We start from the raw sequence: 19,504 nt of genomic DNA on the forward strand, positions 1-19,504 counted from the left end.
GGTCATCCTTTGGAGAAAATGGCAGAAGCCACAGACGTTCTTATAACAGTAGCTAGTGTTGCTTAAATAAATGTAAAGCATAGACTAATGTTCAACTGTTGGTACAGTAAAGTTCAGACAGGCGACATCTGACACAATGGGTGTTTAAGAATGGCATAGCACATAAAATATTTACGATGCACTTACTCATTCGAAAGTCAAGATAGAAATCAATTAAGGCTAACTCGGCCATAAGTTTAAACTGTAGCAGGTCGATGATACGAAAGCTGTATTCGGAGGTACTATTATAGCAGTGTCAACGTTCATGTATGCCACAGAAATTACAAATCTTACCGAAAAATAGATATATAAATCGCAAATAAAAAAAAAATAACCAAATGAAAGCACCAAAGTTAACAGCTTGCTGCGCCTCACGGTCTGAAATGCGTTCAGCATTGCTCTGTAAACACAGTTATCTTTTTGGGGGGATTCATGTGCTTAATTTTTTTGGTAAACTTGAATATTTATGTGGCGCACATAAACGTTAAGATGCAAGGAACAAATTATTTTATCTGAGGCAAACACCTTGGATTGTGCGAGCTAGAGAATATATGATGGAATTAGACGTAAATTTAAGCAAAATTGATACGAATAAAGGAAAATATAGAAAACTAACTAAAAGCAGAAGAAAGAAAAACTACAAAGTCTGCTTTGAATTTCTGTATAAGAAAAACAATAGAGAAGAAACGTATGGTATGATAACATTGAAAAGACAATGACGATTAGCACAGTTAAAATGAACGCTTTAGAGCTAAATGTCAGAAAAAGATTAAAGGGAGATGAAAGGCAGAATATGAAGTCATATTTGAAAAGCGTGTGCTATAATAGAGAAAGAACCCCAACCTAAGGCAAACTGGAATAACAGAGGGAGCCATTTCAAAGAATACTCTTCACAAAACCTACTACTACTACTACCACCACATTCACGATAATGCCTCTTAAACAGTTGCGTGGTCTGGTCACAGAAGTATAAAACAAAGTTAGAATTTTTTGCGGTTAGTAAGTAAGGGCAGATGTCCTTCTTTCATGTTCATTTCTTTATAACCACCGTATATAGTTGTAGTACTCGTACTCTTTGCTTAGGCCTTGTCTGCTGAGTTAAGCGAGAGGGTCGGCTAACGGCTCAATGCCAGTGCTTAGGCCTAGTGGCTGGCCAAGGTTGTGTATCATTAGGCCCACCATACGAGGTCTGTAACCAGAGTCGAAGCATAGGCTAGTCATAGACTGATTATCCATTTAGCTTAGTGAACCTCGTGGGTAGAACTAAGTAGTAGATCCGCGGCGGTGACTACCTTCTAACTTGACTTTTTCTACAGTTTTTTGGTTGCTAATTTTGGATTTACCTTCAGGTTTTGTCTTAGGGGAGCGCCTACAGTTTCGGTGGCCAAGGCTGTGGTGTAGGTTCTGACTAGGAAACTGGCAGACGAATACAAACAAGACAAACTTTTCCTGTAGTGCCAGGTTCTGACCTAACCAGATGTAACCAACCTAACCTAACATAGGGCGGCGTGCCTTAACCTGGCCGGGGGGACTTTGCCCCCCCTGGACCCCCCCAGAAAGCGTGGCGTCGCTGGGTCGCAGAACTGCTTACCTTGGCGGAGTTATTGTAGCGCAGGTAGAAGGTGTTACACGGCCTGGCAACCAAAACTGTAAACTACCCTCGGACGAATGTAATTAACCCCTGAAGTCCGTCCAACTAGGGGTTTCCATACGCGATCTTCACAAGACAGAGCACGGGTATACATGTCTGCTTGGAACAGTTCATATCCCGTCCGGCAAGTGCAATAACTTGTTAACGTATGGGTAACCCTGCCCCCCCGGGCCAGTACTAAACACGGTGAAGGGATATTCCATTTGGCCGACAACAAACAGATGCACCGCCAGTATAAGAACCCCTAAAAGTGTAGAAAAAACCAGTTTCCAAGGTAAAAACAGGTGCGGAGCTAATACTTAGGATTACCAACCACATATCTACCCAACATGGTTGGGGGCCCTTTGGGAACGCAGGTTTTGGACATGGGAAAAAACCAGACTGCCACGTTGTTGTTATGGAATGGTTACGTGCACGCGCAAGTCATTAGGGAGCCATATGTTAAAGAAGGGATTGGCATAGGAAACCTATTATAAGAGGAACTATACTAACCTAACGTAGCAGGCAGTGTTGCTTAGTCGGGGGAGGCCCCCCAGGACCCACTTGTGAAGGAAACTCCACTTTTGGTAGATCTAAGTAGTATCTCCGCGGCGGCGATTTCCTTCTAACTTGACTTTTTCTACAGTTTTTTGGTTGCTAATTATGGATTTACCTTCAATTTTTGTTGCACGAATGTAATTAACCCCTGAAGTCCATCCAACAAGGGGTTTCCATATGCGATCTTCACAAGACAGAGCACGGGTATGTATCTTTGGAACGGTTCATACCCTGTCCGGCAAGTGCAATAACTTGTTAACGTATGGGTACCAGCACCCCCGGGCCAGTACCAAACATGGCGAAGGGACATTCCATTTGGCCAACAACAAACAAATGCACCGCCAGTATCGGAAGCCTTAAAAGTGTAGAAAAAACCAGTTTCCAAGGTAAAAACTGGTGCGGAGGTAATACTTAGAATTACCATGAAGTTAATAATAATTGACCGACAATAACAACACCACTTCCTTCATCAGCAACACTAAAAGTGTGGGAAAAATCTATTTCCAAGGTAATAGTCTGTGCAGAGCTGTTGCATAGAAATACCAACCACACAACAGCTCCACACTGACTATTACTTTGGAAATTGATTTTTCCCATACTTTTAGCGTTGTTGATGAAGGATGTGGTGTTGTTGTTGATGGTCAATTATTATTAACGCGTATCTACCCGACATGGTTGGGGGCCCTTTGGGAATGTGGGGTTTTGGGTGGGGGAAATCGTTGGGAGAAAGACCGGATTGCCATGTTGTTGTTATGGAATGGTTCCGCACATGCGCAAGTCATTAGCGAGCTGTGTGTTCAAGAAGGAATTGGCTAAGGAAACCTATTATAAAAGGCACTATACTAACCTGACCTAACCTAACCTAGCAGGCTGTGTTACTTAGCCTCAGGCCTCACTCCTCGGACCCCCCAGTGAAGGAAACTCCACTTTTTATATAAGTAGCTTACCAAGTAATTACATTGTTATCCGTTCCTACTTTTTGCGGCAGCTTAATTTTTAAGAATTCTGGGGTAGCGCTCATATTGTTTTGGTGTAGGTAACAGACCCCGCCCACTTTCGGGAAAGAATAGGTACAACCGGCTCAGGTATCCAATTCGTTCCTGCTGCTCGTCGACTGAACATTGGTTGCTGGGTAGCTTTTGTTTTGATTTGTTTTCACCAGTTGTTTATGGACATCGCTGAATTTGATGAAGTACATCGTAGTTTTGGTAGCACTAATCAGCTTTTTTACTTAAATGTGACTGGATATGTCAGACTCGAGTGCTCATAGTACTAGGTATTGCAGCAAGGGCTGGAAGACAAGACTGACTGCTAAGTATGACACTCATACTACCTGCAAAATTGTTCTCATTTAGCCAGACTTCAAAGAGACAGAGAGAGAAAGGTGGCTGCTAAAGCCAAGGTTAGGTTGCAGCATTCTCCAGAGGGGTCTGTCCTTTTGACTCCTGTGACAGCCTTTTCCCCTATTCCAAGTCCTCTATCTCTACCTGTAACTCCTTTACCTGGCTCCCTACCTTCCGAGCCCAGTGCCTTAGCCAGCCTTGAAGCCCGAGTAGATAAGAAGTTTAACATTATGGTAGATACCATAACCCAATTGGGTGCTTCTGTTAAGATTTTGATAAACCAATTGAGTGCAAAAAGTGTTAGTGCAAGTGTCGTGTCAGTGGAGGAGGTGGCTACTTGTCCCGCCAACGCCCCTAGACCTAGGTCCCTGTCAGACTCCCCTAAACCTGGGAGGAGGCAAACCGAACATCCAAGAGAGGTTGGTGGGGTTTGCCCGATGTAGAGTTTTAGATAAAAAAAAAAAAGTAATCCTTTGTTAATTCTGATTCTATTCCCTGCTGTGAACGTCTTTTGTTTTTGAGTTCTCGGTTCCGGGGTTGTGTTGTCATGCGGCTGGTGTGCTGGTCCTGGGGCAAGTTGTATCAACGATTCACAATAAACCTTGTATCCGGCCCTGTATTTAATTATGCTCGTCCTAACAAATGGCAACGAGAATCCATGCAGAGGAGCATAGGGTCTACAAGAACTTCATGTGGATGTAAGGATTTTCCAGGAGTTTTGAAGAGTTCAGCATAGCCTACCGGCTCTGAGGACACTTCCGTAAGGCCAGTTGATTGACGGCGATGGTGCGGAGGTTAGGCAGAGGTCGCCTATGCTAGGGGTGAGGATTTTCAGTTCCCCAAGCTGTACTAATTGATGCTTCGATTTATTGTGTTTTTACCCTACCTTACCTGGCATATAGGCTGCTGCCTACAGTTTTGCTTCATCTTGCAGTTTTGTTCACGATGGCGGACTACTCAGATTAAGATTGATCCTTTAATTCTTCTCAGATAACCCTGGATCTTTGGCTTAGTTTATTAGAAGCTAATTTTAGTAATCTTGGAATTGAGGAAGATGACAAAAAGAAAAATGTTTTGCTAGTGTCGATTGGAACTGATGTTTTTAGTGTACTGGGTAATTTGTGTGCTCTGATTTACCCCATACAAAGACTTATGATGACCTTGTAGCTGTATTGAAATCACATTACATTGTGAAACCTTCTTATCATCGTAGCCTAATAGCTTTTCAACAAAGAAAAAAAAAAAGGAGGATGAGACAGTGAATAGTTTGTATGCTGACCTCAAGGCTTTAGCAAAAGATTGCAATTTTGGTAATCATTTCGATTCAAGAGTCAGAGATCAGTTGTTTATGGCAGTGGACAATGAAGTATATTTTCCCAATTTAGTTGCTTTGAATATTGATCTCCAAGCTATGACCTCTAGTGCAGTTTTAGAAAGAATTTTGAACATGGAAAAAGCTTTTGTGGGTGAGAGGAACGAATCACAGCCACAGGTTAGTTCAGTGAGAAAAGAAAAGTCATCTTGTAAGCATTGTGGTTTTTCTCATGAGAGTATAGATTGTTGGTTTAAAGATCTGACTTGTAACATTTGTAAAAGGAAAGGTCATCTAAAAGGGTGTGTAGAGAGGCAAACAAAGATTTGTCTCTTCATAGGCCTAGTAGTGTTAAACCTAGGTATAAGGCTTCCAATAGTAGGGCTGAAGGTAAGAAGGCTGTAAAACTATTGATGATTATGAAGACAACAATGATGATAGATTGTTAATGGTTAAAGGAAAGATTTTTGCTCTTAATTCTGATGAATTTTATTTCAGTATTAATCAGAATTTAGTTCCATTTGAGATTGACAGTGGCGCTGCTGTGTCTACTATAACCAAAGAGTGGGTACATAGGTTAAAAACTAAATATGGAACAATGCAATAAAAAGCTAAGAGGTTATGATAATATGAAAATTAATGTCTTGGGCAAAGTGTTAGCTCCTGTACTTTATAATAGCACAAAGGTTTCTCAGGTATTTTATGTTGTTGATTCTTGTAATACAAATTTGTGTGGTAAAGATTTAATGCAGCAAGTAGGTATTTATCTGGCTGGAATAGATGAAGGTACTAGAGTAATAAAGGTTGCTAATGTGAGTGCAGAAAAGCTGCTAGATAATTACTTGGTAGATTCAAGTAAACCTATTGCTGGTGTTTTGGCTAAGATTCATTTAAAAGGTAATGCTACCCCAAAGTTTATGAAAGCACGCACAGTTCCTTTTTATTACAAGAAAATGATTGAAGATGCCTTAGATAAGCTAGTAGCGGATGAAATGATGGAACCCACATCACATAGTGAATGGGCAGTTCCTATTGTACCTGTATTGAAAGAAAATAAGGTTGAAATGAGGATTTGTGGAGATTTTAAAATTTTGAATAAACAAATTCATTGTGACAGGTACCCGTTACCAAAGATAGAGGAATTGTTATCTGTTGTTGGTAAGGAAAGTTTTTTTCAAATGTGATTTAAAGAATGCTTATCTTCAAATACCTGTTGATGAGAAAAGTCAAGAATATTTAGTAATTAATACTCATAAAGGTTTGTTTAAATATAAGCGTTTATCTTTTGGCTTGTCCTCATCTCCTGGTATTTTCCAAAGGTTTATTTCTCAACTGTTGGCAAATGTGGAGGGTGTAGCTGCTTATTTAGATGATATTATTGTAAGTGGTGCTACCAAAAGGAGCATGATCACCGATTAAGAAAGGTTTTGGAACTTTTGCAAGCACATAATGTACAAATAAATAAGACTAAGACTGTTTTGGAGGCTGAATCTATTGAATATTTAGGATACCACATCTCAGGTGAAGGAGTCAAGCCATCTACAAAGGTACTGAAAGCTATTTTAGATTGCCCGTGTCCTACTTCTGTTGAAGAAGTTCAATCTTTTTAGGTATGATTACTTACTATTGCAAGGTTGTAAAGAATTTTTCTTCTAAGCTAGCTCTCTTGTATGATTTGTTGAAGAAAAATGTAAAATTTAGATGGACTTCAGTACAGCAGAAGGCGTTTGAAGGCATTAAAGGAGATTTTTCCGAGTCCAAAGTGCTGACTAGTTTTGATGGGAATAGTCCTTTAATCATTGAAGTGGATGCGTCTCCTGTAGGTGTGGGGTGTGTTTTGTTGCAAAAGGTTGGTGACCAAGAAAAACAATTTATTTTGCAAGTAAAAAACTGTCTAAAGTAGAAAGGAACTACTCTCAGTTAGATAAAGAAGGATTAGCTCTTATTTTTGCTGTGAAACGTTTTAGATATTTTTTGCTTGGCAGGAATTTTGTTGCTAAAACTGATCATAAACCATTACTGGGACTTTTTGGAAGAGGGAAACAGATTCCATGTAATGCTAATTCTAGAATACAAAGATGGGCTTTGTTGTTATCTCAGTATGATTATGAATTAGTTCACAAACCTGGGAAGGAAAATGTAATTGCTGATGCCTTAAGCAGATTGCCACTTGATGATGATTTTCATTCTGGTACACCAGCTGAGTATGTTAAATTGGTTGAATTACTTTATTTTGATGACATCTCTTTTCAGGCAGTTAAACATTTCACCAATAAGGATGCTGTATTGTCTCAGTTGAAAAAATTGTTTGAAGCTGGGGTGGTCAAGGGAACATAATATGTCACTTCTGGAATATGCCTCTGTAAAAGATGATTTATCTCTCCATAATGGTGTAATATTGTATAGAAATAGGGTTTTGATTCCTGTTGAGTTAAGATGTAAGGTTTTGAACCATTTGCATTGTGGGCATAATGGTATAAATGCTATGAAAGCTGAGGCAAGGAATTGGGTATGGTGGCCAAAGATAGACCAGGACATAGGAGAAGTCACAAAGAATTGTAGCATTTGTTTTAAGAATTTTACAAATCCTCGAGCTCCTACATTGTCTTGGCCTATTGTTGGTAAATCATGGTCTCGACTGCACATAGATTATGCAGGACCAATGGATGGTAAATATTTTTGATATTTGTAGATTCTCATAGTAAATTTTTGGATATTCATTTTTCTAGTTCCACTACCTCAGCTGTTACCATTGGTCATTTGAGGAAGACATTCTGTAATTTTGGTATACCTGATATCATTGTATCAGATAATGCTCCAAATTTTGTTTCTCAAGAGATGGAAGAGTTCTTGTGTAAAAATAGTATTAAGCATGTAACACCAGCTCCTTATCATCCATCCTCCAATGGTCTGGCTGAAAGGGCGGTGAGAACATTCAAGGAGGGCCTGGGAAAATTTAAGAAGGAGATATTCAGACCAGAATTTGTAGATTTTTGTATAACTATAGGAGGACTGTGAATTCTTCCACGGGTAAGGCCCCAGCAGAAATAATGTTTGGTAGGAATTTCAAAGGTACTGTTGAATCGGTTAAACTGAAAGACAAATCTTTAAGGAAAATGAGGGGTGAAATTTTCCAGGAGGAAGGTAAATTGTATAAAGTCAATGATGCTGTGTTTGTTCGTAATTTTGGGAAAGGTTCACCATGGGTGGAAGGAAAGATTGTGGAAGTACTTGGGTTGAGAAATTATAAGATGGAAGTACAGAGTTTTGGTAATATTATTTGGACAAGACATGCAGATCAGATTGTGCATAGATATATGGGTGACTTTAACCAATCCAATAAAGAAGTGTTATCCAATAATTCTAAGTCATCTGTAAATTTGAGTGATTCTAGTGCTTTCATTTCAGACACTAATGTACCATGTGATAATAGTGGGGCTGAAGAACCCATAGAAGTAACTGTAAATAATGATAGTGAATGTTCAGTACAACCGCCAATGTTAAGGCGATCCAGTCGAATAAGTAAACCTCCAGATCGACTTGATTTATAAATATATACAAATATGCTGTATTTATCATGTTGTTTTGTTTTCATATTTGTAACATATTTTGGAAGAAGTATTGATTTATTTAATTGTCTGATGTTTTAAATTGGATTATTATTGCTTTTCTAGGGATAAGGGATGTAGAGTTTTAGATAAAAAAAAAAAAAGGTAATCCTTTGTTAATTCCGATTCTATTCCCTGCTGTGAACGTCTTTTGTTTTTGAGTTCTCGGTTCCGGGGTTGTGTTGTCATGCGGCTGGTGTGCTGGTCCTTGGTGGCAAGTTGTTGTAACGGATTCACAATAAACCTTGTATCCGGCCCTGTATTTAATTATGCTCGTCCTAACACCCATGGTAGTTGCCCCGTCAGTCAAGCTTGTTGCCGGTCCCAGGTATCGACAGACAGCCACTGGAAAGGCGTCTTACGGATCTCCTAAACTCAGTCCCTGTCAGACTCCCCTAAACCAGGGAGGGGGCATACTGTTGGTCCATGGGAGTCCGTAGGGGTTTTTGCCTCCGGATAGTTACTCCTCAATCGATCCTGCTGTCCGCAGTTTTCGATGGACAACCATTGAAAAGGCTTACGAGTATACAGTAAGTGCAAGCTGTATCGGCGAGGGACCCCGATTCCAACGTGGGCAGGAGGCGCAGTCATACTGTTGTAAAAGTCAGCAGCTCCCGAGCGCAATCCTCTGCTTACTTGTAAACTTTCCAGAGATTTAGGACAGATTTCTGAGCCTTCTTGCAGCTTCTGGGACCAGGAAGATGTCCCAATGTCTCCCGACTTGCTTGTACCGCAACCCTCATTTAAGATGAGCATCAATTGGCCAGCATCAGCTCAGCGCTCAGTGGGGGTGCATTCAGTGTCGGCCAAGCGCCCAGTGAGGGGGGGCCAGTATTATGGCTGATCGCACATCTGGCACCAGGCATTTGGCTGGTGTCAAGCGGCCAGTTAGTGGTACTGCCGTATGTTTCAAACTTTCGATAGCAGTCGAATGCCCAGTGGCATGTTGATGCAGTGTATTATGAGCGCCCAAGTGGAGATGAGTGTGCTTTCCAAGCTGAGCCCTCCAACCACCGTTTGGTGCCAGATCGTCCTATGCAGGCGATTGCTCGTCGGGCGCCAGGTGGTTAGCTGACATCAAGCGGCCAGTTGGTGGTGGTACAGTACGTTTCAAACGTTTGGTACCACTTGAACGCCAGTGACATACGTTGGTGCAGTGGACTATGAGCGCCTGAGTGGAGGTGAGTGCACTGTCCGAGCTGAGCGCTCCAACCATCATACGTCTCGCTGTGAAGTCTTGCCGGACTCAGTTGCCGTACTCACCCCCTCGTTTGGCGCCACATCCTGACAAGTGTTTGACATCTTATGCTGCTACTGCTGATCGTCCAGCACAGCCAGTTTTAACTGGTGTCAGTGTTCTGGTGGCGCAAGACTCCTCTCTGGAACTGATTCGTCGTCGTCTCGGTAACATCTTGAGACTTTTAAAGAAGTCTTCAACTATAGTGCAAGAACAGAAGGACTTAACTTCTTCTTCGATCTCGTCCTTCGGCCAAGATAGGCTTTTCGTCAACAGAATTGAATAATTTAGTGAAAGACTTATTCAAAGTCTTTGAAATATTCTGCTTCCTTGATTGGACAGTGGGAGCTTTGACAAAGAAGACTGAAGATTGCACAGCTCTACCGGACAATTTTACTGCAGACTGGCTAGGAGTTTTATCCTGTGTGGAGAAGGTGGTTCGTGATGGATCGCAAGAATCGGCTACTCTTTTTGCCTTAGGCGTGTTGAAGAAGGGGAGCTGGGGTGCTCGTTTGTCACTAGAGGAGTTACTCCTCAGAAATCGTCTCTACTCTTCACCCTGTTGGACTGAGATACAGTAGTATGTTTCCCAGGGCTACTTTGGAGCGTGTAGCTTCAGAGCTTCAGAAGACTTCCCGGGACTTGTTAACGCAGTCCACTAAACGCCCAAAGCAGCCGATTTAGACACCTGCGGCACCTGGTAGTGTAAGGGTGGCCTCTCCTTGGCAACAGCGGCCTTTTTGTGGCAGCAGGGCAAGGTACCAGTCCTGACCACATACCAAGCCCCATGTGGTGCGCACGGTCATCAAGTCATCTACCAGACCCTCTTCTAGCAAGTGAGGATCTGGTCCTCTGTGTGCTGGTGGGAGCAAGACTTCTCCATTTTTGGAGGAAATGGGAAGTCAAGGGTGCGAAACCATGGGTGATAGAAGTTTTGAGAGGGGGATGCCCAATCCCATTCAACTCAAAGCCCCCAGTGGCGTCAGCGCCCATCAACTTGACAGCCTACTCTGTAGGCTCACAGAGGTTTTTGACCCTGTCAAAGGAGGTTACCTCTCTGCTCAAAAAAAGGGGCCATAAAAGTTGTGAAAGACGTGAACTCGAAGGGGTCTTACAACTGCATCTCCATTGTACCCAAGTCATCGGGAGGGTGGAAACCTGCCCTGGACTTAAGTGCTCTGAATTTGTTCCGACACAATATACAAACCCTCAGTCCTTTACATTAGGGATTACTTTCAGGCGTAGGCTGGAAACGGGCCGTTGAACTTCAAACAAGGTGGTTAGGCAGTTAACTACTGTCCGGGAGGCGGGAGTACTGCCAGCCCGGATGTAAACATTCCAATTTGCTTTCGGGCGTCGTAGCATTCGGATGTTGATCTTCGCCGCTCTCTGCCTGACAGCAATTTTCTTCTCTTTGGTGGGAAATTCTTTGTTTTTTCTTTAATAATGGAGAAACCAACTAAGCCCTCCTATCCCCAGCGTGTGTGTCCCAGGGTAGGGGGGAAGAAATGTAATTCTTTTAGATCTCGAGTTGACGTGGACCCACACGCCCTCTGTACATCTTGCAGGGGACGTGTGTGTTCATGCGATGATCCCTGTAGTGAGTGTTGTTCGTGGTCCTCCGAGCAATGGGGCAAGTTCGAAGGGAGGCGACGTTACCGTCGTAAGCCTACCAAGGAGTCGTCCGAGGGAAATATGCCCCCGACGACTCCGTTGGTGGCAAATGTGTCGGACTCGTTTCTCCCTCCCCTTCCTCTTACGTTTCATCGTTTGTGGAGGGGCGCGGGGGAGAGTTGGACCACGACATCCTCTCGGAAGTCTCTTCCCGTTCTGGAGGGGAGTTTTTTCCTCCGGAGCGAGTGGAGGCTTCGGTTACTGACCCGACTTTTGCTTCAGGTCCCGGACTGGATAGCCAGACACCAAATCCCAGCACATCCTGGCTACACCTGGGCCTACCTGGCTCGGCACTGGAGGGATTGGCTCCCCTGCCCCCCGCTTCAGTCACGACCCACTCGGCAACGACAGTCACCACGACAACCATCACCTTCTCGAGGTTCGTCCAGATGCCGGTATCAGTTGCTTCGCACCTGGACACCCAAGTGTCGGCGTCACCTGCAGGCCAGCACTGTTCCACTGCCGCCTGGCTTCCTGGCTGCGTTCACGCGTGCTGACCCCTCCTACATGGTGACGTCATCTTATCCTCATGTGACTGTCGCTGCCCCTGTTGCTGACCATGGCCTGTCCTCGAATACGGTTCCTCATCTGACTTTCCAGCCCGGCCCTTCGTCTGCTTCCATCCCCATTCCATCGACCCTGGCGTGGCCCGACTTGAATCTTCACGCGGGAGGGGCGGCGCCTGCATTCCCGGCCCCGCCCACTTTTGTTCCTGATAGACGCGCGGCTCTCTCTGCCCAGGCAAATGCTGGCCCAAGCTCCGCTGTCGCTGCCCGGGATGTGCCTTCTGCTGTAGCCCCTCCTGCTGTTCCTGCTGTTCCTGAGTCGGCGGCCTCGCTTTACTGGCTTGGGGATTTGACTGCTTTCTTGAAGCAGATGGTGAAGAAGAAGAAGAAGAAGAGGTCTAGGAAGGTGTCGTCGTTGTCTTCATCTTCATCATAGTCTTCTTCGTTTGCTGCTTCTTCCGCTTCTCCTTCCGAGGCTTCACAGCCGAAGAAGAAGAAGTCTGCCTCTCCCCCCCCAAGAAACCTCGTACCGAGACTTCTAAGGGTCTGCCTCCTTCCACAGGGAAGGCAGTGGGATTTCTCGTCGGCTCTTCCCGATCCTCGGATCAGGGAACCGCTGCCCTGGCCTCCGGGCCAGGGGTACCGGGGGCCAAGGGCGTGCAGACTAAGGTCGGCACTCCCCCCGCTGCGCCTAAGAAACTTCCTGCATCTCATGCCAGCGAGTCTGCGTCGGACACTTGTTCGCGAGTTGCTCCGAGTACCTGGGTCCCCAAGGAGACTCGGGTACCCCAGTCTGATACGGTTGACGCTTCTCGCCGTACAGACCAGGGCATGGGGCGAGAGAAAGAGCCGGGCCGTGCAGGTGCTCCGTCTCTTCCTGCTGGCATTCCCTTAAGTGCCAGGTCAGGTTCCCGGGACAGTGCTTCAGCCCCGCGGGCCCGAACGCAAGGAGAGGTAGGGAAGAAGTCCCCTACTCAGTCTTCCCGAGAGGCTCCGGCCTCGAAGAAGTCTGGGGCACGTCCAGAGGACAGCGCAAGCTCGCACCAGCCAGCCGTGCGTTCAACTCCTCCCAGTCCCCAGCCAGCCTGGCTCGGGGGGGCGAGTGCGCGGCTCGGCTCTCGCGAGCCTCTCCGCTCTCCTTGGGAGATCGCTTCACCTGGGCTGAAGCAGTCTCCTCGACCCTGGGGCTCGTCATCACCGCGGGTTGGTGACCGCTCTCGGCCCACTGCTTCTGCTGGTTCTGCCAGCAAGCCAGCAAAGGCAGTGGGAGCGCCTGATCTTCCTCGCCTGTCCCCTCCGCCCCTTCGGTTTCTTCCAGGGGGCATGAGTCGGAGAGGAGGAACTCTGGGGAATGTTCTCCTCAGAGTTCTACTGTGTGGGGGTATGCACCTGGCTCGGTCCTTGGCTCGACCAGGTCTTACGCCCGCGTAGTTCAGGAAGGTCCTCGGGGGTCTGCCGAGGTTCTCCCTCCTGCAGGGAGAGTAGTTCGGGAGGACCGCACTCTGGAAGGACTCGAGGGTCCTCTGCCCCAGGATGCAGACACCCCCGAAATACAGAGGACTTTTGCAGAGGTTATCACGCTGATTTGTCAGCAAAATGACCTCGGGGAAGGGACCATGGCCTCGTCTGTGGATCGTCCGTCGCACCTCGAATCCTTTTGGGGACCCAAGAAGGAACCCAAGGCTTCGGTGGGGCTGCCGTGGTCCACGCTTGCCGAGGGGGTACTCGATCAGGTGAACAGTCTTGTGTCTGGGCAAGACAGTTCGCTTCGATCGAGCCGCTCGGACAAGCTTCTTCCCCCTCCTCTGCCTCGTCAGAAGCGTTTCTACGCACCAGCGGAAGGGGCGTTGCTGACCAAACAGGTTGACCCGGACCTGACTCGTTTGGATCCGGGTATGTCGTTGCAGCAGTTGACTGCAGAGAACATATCCCTCTCTCAGCAAGAAGCTGCAACCCTGGAAGCCACCGCCATGGTGGCCTTCCAAGCAGTCTCCTGGCTTGATCTGTGGTCATTCACAGTATCGAAGGTAGCTGCTTCCTCAGGCACTATCGTACCTGGGGAGGACTCCGCCTTTGGGAGACTGTGCCAGTCTGGGGGTAGGGCCATTTCCTACCTCGCCCACCAGACTGCAAACCTTGTGCTAAAGTGGAGGGACGCCGTTCTCTCTTGCTTTGCCAGGTCCGTAGGTCACGAGTCAGCTATCGCCCTTCGGAATGGACCGTTGCTGGGTTCCTCCTCTCTCTTCCCTAGAGAGTTGGTGGACAAGCGCTGTGCCGATGACAGCGACTGGCTTGTTCACCAGGCAGTGGCCAAGACCTCCAGGTCTTCTCATCCCACTGCAGCCAGGTCTTCGGGCCAGGCTGGCACTTCCTCGGCCCCTAAGAAGTCCCAGTCTTCGAAGGGGTCCCGAGGAAACACCCAGCCTTCTTCTTCCTCGAGAAGGGGGCGGATCACTCCTGCCCTTTTCAGCCCTCTTTCCAAGCCGGTAAAGGGGGTGTGGCGGGATTTTAAAACACAAAAAACAATACACAACACAGATACACCGAACGTATAACCACATACAATACTCACTATGATCCTCGGTTGCTGGGAGATGGTTGAGGGTGTCCACGGTCGCCAACACAGTAGACAAAATTCACAAACAACCAGAAAACAGACTTCCAACCAAAAAAACAAGCAAAAAGAAAGAGACACATGCACAGACAACAATGACATCCAACAGAAAACACTCGACTCACGGAACATACAATAATCATGCACCACCAATGTCCGCCTTGCACAGAACTCAGCTCAAGACTCTCTCAAAACCAAAAAAAAACCCTCGACATTTGGACAGACAGACAGCACCGTAAACAACTAACGACCTCATCCCTCTTCCAACAACCGAAGCACTCACTAACGACAATTACACACACACACTCTCTCTCTCTCTCTCTCTCTCTCTCTCTCTCTCTCTCTCTCTCTCTCTCTCTCTCTCTCTCTCTCTCTCTCTCTCTCTCTCTCTCTCTCACAAAATGTTGGGAAATGCTAAATAAAAACAAATTTATTCATCCCTCTATATTTCTCCCCCCTTTTTAGCATTTCCCATACAACACCTTTCACACCTCTTTCAAATCGCCTTATGCAACACCCACGGATGCTCACTAGCAGGTCCTCTAGATCGCGTTCATGGCACGCAATCATTCTCTCAGAATCATTCTCTCTTCTAGCAACATTCAAACTCACATCTTCTCCTCCATTCTCTCTCAGATTCACGCTATCTTCTTCACTATTACCACTCTCAATTTCATCCACAATCTCATCTATACCCTCTAACTCGTTCCCAAATACCTCCCCAATTCTTCAACTAACCCATCCCATTCGCTCATTGACCTTTCCAATTCTTGCAACGATTCATTCATGCTTTCAATCACTCGTCTATCACTGCTACGCTCTCTTACTCTTACACTTTCGCTCAACTCCAACCGTTCACTTACCCCTACACATTCAGTCAACTCAGTTATATCAAACCCGCATATGCTATACATTCTATTTATACCATCCCATTCATCCGTATTACACGCTTTATCACTCATTTCCACTTTGGCATTCACACCCCTATCACACAACTTACGACCATTCCGTTTACTTACGTTCTTCCCTTTCTTACGTTTTCTACCATACTCTATCAAAACAAATTGCTGATCCTCATGCAACAACCCCTCATGTACATGCATCACACGCACCGCTTGCATCCTGGAGGATCCACCCATTTGAACCCCCTTCACACTCAGTTTCCCGAATTCGCTGTCACAGTCACCCTCTTTCGTCTACATACACTTGATACATGCCCTTCCATTCCACATTCGTCACACTTCGCTCTCGGTTCTGAACACATTCTCTGCATAATGCCCATTCTTACCACAGTTGCCACATATTACATTCACTGGGTACCCCTACAACCATTAGCAATATAACCCACCTGTCCGCACCTGTAGCATTTAACCCCTATCTTTCACACTCCCTTACCAAATGTCCCGATTGCCCACACCAAAACATGCTCCTAAAGCCCACCTACACTCATTCTTTGTATGTCCTCCCTTTCCACATCTAAAACACTGCTCGACTTCCACTCATCGACCTTCCCCTTTGTACACTACTATCCCTAACCTGTCCAACCCGTAGTTCCCTTACAAACCCACCATTCATCCTCCCTGGCACCTCCACATTACTTGCTCTTACACTCCTATCTATTACACTATCGGCCATTCTCATTGGGCCCCTCAACACTGCATCCCTAAAGCTTCCGAACTCTGGTACCCTCTCATCTACCCCAGCCCTTACACTTACACTTCTGCTCTCTTTATAACCCTGTCAAGCTCATAATCTTCTACAATTTCCAAAATTTCTCCCCAAGTCAACCTTTCATTCGTCCATCTTTTCTTCTCCTTCCGCTTCAAGTTCACAAATTCTCTAACTCCATCTGGCACTGTCCCTAACAACTTCCGTACTAACGCCTTACATTCATCTATCCCATCATCCCCAAACTTCTTCCTTGCCAACGTCTCCAGCCTACAAGCATACAGTGACAAGGTTTCCCCAGCTTTCATTCTTGCCTCATCAAATTCATTCTTCCTCTTATACTTAACACTCGCTTTCATACGCCTCGCTTGCTCAACTAGTCTAGCTTTCACCTTGTCATACTCAACATCCCCACACTCATAATAACCCTATACATATCAAGTAAAACCCAGTCAAATATTCTCCTAATTCTCGTGCCCACACTCTCTTACTTTCCCATGCTTTATCCTGACAAAACCTTTCATACTCCCTAAAGAAATCATGCACATCCCTACTTCCATACTCATTATACTTTTCACACCGGGTACCTCCCTCACATACATAGCCTTTCTCACTTCTTTCTCACTTTCACTCTCACTTTCGCTACTTTCACTCTGTCCTTTCATACCCTCTTCCGAATACAGAGTCCACTTCTGCACTTATATTCATCTTACTCATTACACTCTTCTTCCCCCTCTTTTTATCCACTTTTATCCACTCACCTCCATCCACCTCACTATCACTACTGCCTTCACCCTCTCCCTTCTTTCCTGCCTTTCCCACTTCCTTACCCTTCTTACCAGTTTCCTTTCCCTTTCCCTTCTTCCCTTTTTCTTCCCCTGACTTATCCTTACTTTCCCTCATTTCCTTCCCTTGCTTTTCATTCCGCTTTTCCTTACCCTGCCTCTCAATCCCTCGTTTCTTACTTCCTATTCCCATATCACTTTCATCACTCACGCTTCCATTCACTTCTTCCTCCTTTTCTTTCTCTCTTGCCCCTTCACACGTTCCTGAGAACCTGCCTCCAACAGCCCCTTCTCCAAAAACACCCTTGAACATACCTTTCACCATTTCTTCCACACCTTTCATCATTCCCTCCAACTTTTTATCCATTCTCTCTTCGGACTCTTTCATCTCCCCTTTCATTTCTTCTTTTGCACTTCTTAGCATTCCCCCCATCTCCTCCAACTGACTCCTCAACTCCTCATTCTCACTCCTCAGCCTCCCATTCTCCTCCTCCAGCCTACCCTGGAGTTCCCTAGCCACTCTCAGAGTTCCTCTCTCAGTTTCTCTATCTCACTCATCCTGACCTCTTACTCTCACTCTACCCACCACAAACAATCCTAACGGCTATTATACAACAGCCCCACTTTGGGCGCCAAATATTATGTGGCGGGATTTTAAAACACAAAAAACAATACACAACACAGATACACCGAACGTATAACCACATACAATACTCACTATGATCCTCGGTTGCTGGGAGATGGTTGAGGGTGTCCACGGTCGCCAACACAGTAGACCAAATTCACAAACAACCGGAAAACAGACTTCCAACCAAAAACGAGCAAAAAGAAAGAGACACATGCACAGACAACAATGACATCCAACAGAAAACACTGACTCACGGAACATACAATAATCATGCACCACCAATGTCCGCCTTGCACAGAACTCAGCTCAAGACTCTCTCAAAACCGAAAAAAACTCCCTCGACATTTGCACAGACAGACAGCACCGTAAACAACCTAACGACCTCATCCCTCTTCCAACAACCAAAGCACTCACTAACGACAATTACTACTCTCTCTCTCTCTCTCTCTCTCTCTCTCTCTCTCTCTCTCTCTCTCTCTCTCTCTCTCTCTCTCTCTCTCTCTCTCTCTCTCTCTCTCTCTCTCTCTCTCTCTCTCTCTCTCTCTCATTTATTCATCCCTCTATAGGGGCAAGGGTAAGAAGAAGGGGAAACGCTTAGGCCGGGCCTGTTCCCAAAAAGCTGCCGAAGGTGGGGGTTGCCTGTCGAACCATTGGGCAACGTGACAGCGACACAGGGCCGAGACCTGGATAGTGGATGTCCTTCGGGAGGGATATCTACTACCCTTCGAGTCTCGGCCTCCCCTCACCTACACTCCGGTCCATCTCCAAACATATCTTCCAGGTTCGTCGAAGGACATCGCACTACAGCAAGAAGTGCAAGCCATGCTGAGCAAGAGTGCTGTAGAAGTCGTGTCAGACCAGTCTCCAGGCTTTTACAGCCGCGTCTTTCTCATAGAAAAGGCCTCGGGGATGGAGACCGGTCATAGACCTCTCTCCCTTGAACTGTTTCGTTCGCCAGACTCGGTTCACGATGGAAACAGCTCAAACTGTGCTGGCCTCCATCAGGGAGAACGACTTCATGCTTACGGTGGACTTGAGGGATGCGTATTTCCAGATACCCATCCATCCGTCCTCGCACAAGTACCTCCGCTTTGTCCTCGGGGAGTCGGTCTTCCAATTCAGGGCACTTTGCTTCGGGCTCTCGACCGCTCCCCAGGTGTTCACGAGAGTTTTCTCTCTCGTGTCAGCTTGGGCCCACTCGCACGGGATACGTCTACTGAGGTATCTCGACGACTGGCTAGTCCTGGCGAGCTCTCGCTCACAGTTGCTACAGGACAGGGATCGTCTCCTCGAGTTTTGCCGGGATCTAGGGATCATGGTAAATCTGGAGAAGTCAGATCTCACCCCCAAGCAGAGGACAAAGTACCTGGCCATGCTGATAGATACGGTGGCAGCGAAAGTCTTTCCCTCGGACTCTCGTATCAGCAAGTTCAGGCAGGCAGCACAGTTGTTCCTGTCACGGCAGGAGCAACCAGCTCGGCAATGGCAAGTCGTCATCGGTCACCTGTCGTCGTTGGAGAAACTAGTACCTCACGGGCGTCTTCACCTGCGGTCTCTCCAGTGGAGACTAAAGGAGTATTGGTCCCAGTCCCAAGACCCCCAGTCCTTCCTCATTCCTCTTTCCGAGGAGGTGAGAAAGGACCTTCACTGGTGGTTAGACGACAGGAACCTCTTAATAGGAGTATCCCTGCATACTCCCCCTCCGGACATGCTTCTGTTCTCGGACGCATCGACCGAGGGATGGGGCGCACACCTGGAGGAGTTGCTGACTTCTGGAGTGTGGCACCGAGATGACAAGCACCTTCACATCAACATCCTGGAGCTCAAGGCAGCCTTCCTGGCCCTCCAGGAGTTCCAGGATCGAGTGATGGGACACTCCGTGGTACTGATGAGCGACAATAC

General features: G+C 46.3%; 1 protein-coding gene across 8 annotated transcripts in view; it reads left to right on the forward strand.

Moving 5' to 3' along the window:
- Nucleotides 1–875: 875 nt before the first annotated feature.
- LOC136840301 (GPN-loop GTPase 2) overlaps nt 876–19,504 on the forward strand; it is a 185,331-nt gene continuing 166,702 nt past the window's right edge. Inside the window, exon 1 of one of the 8 annotated variants that reach the window (XM_067106997.1) lies at nt 876–1,034. The gene's annotated coding sequence lies outside the window, so the exon portion shown is untranslated. Of the gene's footprint in view, nt 1,039–1,151; nt 1,227–19,504 lie in introns of those variants that run through there. The other 7 variants (XM_067107002.1, XM_067107000.1, XM_067106998.1 and 4 more) reach the window with 7 other exon arrangements.

The sequence above is a fragment of the Macrobrachium rosenbergii genome, chromosome 7, assembly GCF_040412425.1.
Source record: "Macrobrachium rosenbergii isolate ZJJX-2024 chromosome 7, ASM4041242v1, whole genome shotgun sequence".
NCBI classification, from domain to species: Eukaryota; Metazoa; Arthropoda; class Malacostraca; order Decapoda; family Palaemonidae; genus Macrobrachium; species Macrobrachium rosenbergii.